Source organism: Gymnoscopelus microlampas, assembly GCF_963454915.1.
Source record: "Gymnoscopelus microlampas genome assembly, chromosome: 18".
Lineage (NCBI taxonomy): Eukaryota > Metazoa > Chordata > Actinopteri > Myctophiformes > Myctophidae > Gymnoscopelus > Gymnoscopelus microlampas.
The window spans coordinates 10,319,552-10,323,690 of NC_139955.1; positions in this window are offsets into that span (position 1 = coordinate 10,319,552).

Genomic DNA, 4,139 nt, shown 5'->3' on the forward strand with positions numbered 1-4,139 from the left:
GATGCCAATAATCAATGGGGGGGGGGGGGGGGGGGTGAGGCCTCGTCTGTTTGGAGGTAGTCCACAATAGTTGCACAAAATCATAACTTGTTTTCATCCACTGACTGTATGTTCTCTCAATTTGATATCAGTGCAACTTGTCATACAGAAAAACCTTTGAAAACCTCTCAACAATGTGAGGCGGAAACAGCAGAGCTCACAACACGTCACGATGCGATGCGTTGTGAGCTTGTAAATCAGCTATTTCTGCTATTCGTTGTAGGAGGAGTATATAGGGCTTAATTGGGTAACATGTCAAAAGTGTGTGTGTGCATGTGCGGGGGGGTCTCAGGTCTTTAGTCAGGTGTAAGAAGGGGAGTCTCCAAGGAAAAGAGGTTGGGAACCACTGACGCAGGGGTCCACATGTAGAGGGACGTCCTCTCAGAGACAATCTGTAACATCAATCCAAAGACACGGTGCCTCATGTACGAGTTGACACTTCACAGTCAACTTATAAGACAATGGAGAGTTGTTTTAATGCTGTTGTATAGTACAATTCTAATACAAAGACTATTTATATTATCTTTTATTTATCATTGTTTTCATTATATTGTACATAGGAAAATGAAGTTGTGTTTTTGACTACAGAGGTTTGATGTCAGGTTCCCAAAATGTACAACACGTTGAGAAAGAAGAACACATGTCATTCTCAAAGGCAAACCTTTTTGCGTTTTTTTTTGTTTTACAGTCACTTGTGAAAAGGTTTGTTCGAATAAGTATATTAGCCTGTAGTAGAGTTTAGTTGTGCGTGTAAATGTTACCCAAGTGCCAATCTGTATGCCACTCTGGCAAAGTCCAAGCACATTCCAAAGATAGCACTTTGCTGAGGCGAGGGCCAGGTTACCTTGAACTGAGAGAACAGACTGTGAACTGTGATAAGTCACTCATTCACTGAACCAGACGTCATTGTTCTGAAGAGGTTCAACAGGAGGGCAGGCTGGAAAAAAAGCAAGCCATTCCTTAGTTTTCTCCCTCAGTAGTTTAACCACTTTGACCCTGGTGCCTTTTATTTTGGGCACATTTTCAATGCAACACACAACCAAGTATATCGTCGCTGTCGGGTGGCAACCAAATTATATATTTTTCTCTACAATGTGGCCATTGACAAAAAAAAAACAATAATGGTTGTAACAGTGAAAACACATGGTGGTATACATAAAAGTAATAAAGTAATAGTTATCAGTGACTTCAAATTCAAATGTGGGGTAAGTTAGTGTGGGTAAGAACAAAGGATTGGTGAAAATCTTAACCTTTTTCTTGAGTGTCCCCCCAAATAGCTCAGTATATATTTCTACATAGCATGCAATAAGGTCCCTATCTAACACAAGGAAGAAACCTATATGCTACAGTCTGAAGTACAACTGTTATCCAAAGAAAATGTTACATATTGCTCACCATAATATTGACTCAATCATGGTTAAGTCTATATGTGGGTTTTATAAATATTGACACCTCTGGGTTCTTTTTTTCTATTAAAATTAGCATTCACCGCTTAAGCCCTATATTGTCATACGAGAAATCATGGGGGAGTTTTTTTTTTTTGAAAATGTTTCGCATATTCATAATGACATGGCCAAAATAAGGAGTCCAGGGTGAATGTGGTTAATTTCAGGGTCCCATAAAACTACAGGCTCCACACACTGTCCTATGATCCCGTCCCTGATAATCTGTATTGTAGATGGGTGGTATGTAGTCATCTGGCCGACTCAGTGTTCTTCTATCTTTTGAGCACAATCTAATTTTAGATCTCTCTCACACACACACACACACACACACACACACACACACACACTTCAGTCCAGTTATTACTTGTTACTTGGTATGGATAAAACTGTAGTTACATGCTAAGTGAATGTGTTTTGATTGTAATGAACATTTGCTGGCTACAAAGTGAAACTAGTGCTACAAATGTCTCCAATGTAAAATAATACCAAAATGTAAATGCATTGGTTTCATATTCTGTCCAAACAATAAGCGTTGCAGTGTTTTATCTTTTTCAGCTTTTATTCCAAGAAACAACAGGTCATTCATTCCTATAAGTGTCTATAAGGTTTATATTGGATGTATCACCCCAGGGTGAGTACATGTGAAATGCAGTTACCACAAACATTAAACATGAGTTTAAATTAAAAGATTGCCTATAAAGCACGATGTAATGAATTGTAATTATTAGTGCTGTCCCTGCTGTCAGTGGGTACTTAGTACTATGACATCAGTACAGGCCCGTGACCGCCATTCGCCTCATTGCCTGTCAGGTCTATTTACATTTTATTTTGTAATTTTACTTTTTATCCCTTTTATTTTTTACACTGCACTGGTTGGACGGTCCTGGAGATACAGTACGTGAAGAACAGGCGTACACACTCTTTATGGATGGATGTTGAGATCCTGCCGTGACTTGGCTTTGTGGAAATAAACAAGTATAACTTGTGTATCTTTTCTGTAACATTGTATCATAAAAACAGAAGTTATCTGTTTGCTGTGTATTTTTTATCAGGTCTTTGTGAAACCAGAAGGTTACCTGTTAATCATAATGTCTTCACTTTGCTTTCTACGTCCACTTGTGTCAAATAAATTATTTCCATCAAAATAAAACTTGTTTTATCGTGCTTTGTTTGTGAACATGTTTGATGAAAGTGCATTCAGCCTGCTGTGTTTGTGTATAACTTTTTGAGGACATTCAGTCATGGAGTGAGAGTGCAGATAATCAGTCACAGTGATAGTTTTAATGAGTTCTATTGTCCTGAAATGAACTAATTCACTTTTAACTGCACCCGACCCGATGAGTTGGTGCCTTGCATGCATGGCTGCCTCCACCTTTGTGCGTGTGCGTGTGCGTGTGCGTGTGTGTGTGTGTGTGTGTGAATGTAGGATAGAAATGTTATGATCTTAGCAGGCTGTGTCCAATTTGAACCAGAGGATGGAGCTATAGTCACAATGAACAACACCATATCCTTGTGCAAGATTTCATCAATTTTATTTCATGTAGTTAGTCTCAACGTTACAGCATCCAAATCCAGTGTACTGCAAAACAATTAGATATAGTTTTCTCATTATATACTTAAAAAATAATCATTTCAATTGATATAAAGTAAACTGAATGACTTATTCCTTTTGAGTGGATTTGTATCGCTTTGGCTATCATGAGATTTGAGATGATTTGGCTGATTGAAAGCCTGTGGAAAATGTCATTTATTGAGTTACGTTTTTATATTTTCAGCAGGTTTATCTAGATTTAGCTGAGGTCAGGATGCTCATATACAGTAGCCTGAATCCTGAAGGCTTCCAGAGAATTCACTTCACATCTTGTCTGAGTCCCTCTTATCAAGCATATCGTTCAGAGCAGTCGTTCTTAATTTCAAGGACCCCCATAACTCTCAGAGTTACAGACCTGTAAGGGTCCATTTCGAACCCCGAGGGTCCCTGGACCCCACTTTGAGAACCACTGGTGCAGAGCCATGTACGCAAGAACACAATGTTAAAGAATAGCATTATGTGACATTTACAAAAATATGCAGTACTTTAAACCTGTCACAACATTGTGCTTCCACAGTCTTTTATACACAGTATTACATGTAGTACCAGTGTGTTTAAGACTAACCGTTGTAAGTGAATATGCTACATTCAGTCACCAATTAACACTAGAATAAACAAGCCTCACTTCAAACAGCTACTACAGGGAACAGCTGCAAAGCTGTGGGTTCTCTCTGAAAACACTGACAACCTCAAATAAAGTTACTGTACCCTACAGTATACGACAATATGCAAATAGATACTTTCAATACTTAAACATTTAACACCTTACAAAAACCACAGACTGGTGAGAAGAATCAAGATCAAACAAATGGAATGTACACAGCAAAGTTACAAAATTAGTTTTTTTCTAATTTGTGCGTTAATACAACTGTAAATACTTATTTATGTATCTTGGGAACATCTACAGTATGTTCCCTCAGCCCTATGCTCCCTCAGTACCCACGTTCCCTTATGCTTTAGATGTAATTTCACTGCTTGGGCAGGAACCCGAACCTCTGCGTCCCCATGCTAAAGCTGAGGGTACCCTTTTGACCACGTTGACTCCATGTACAATTAAAAATCAC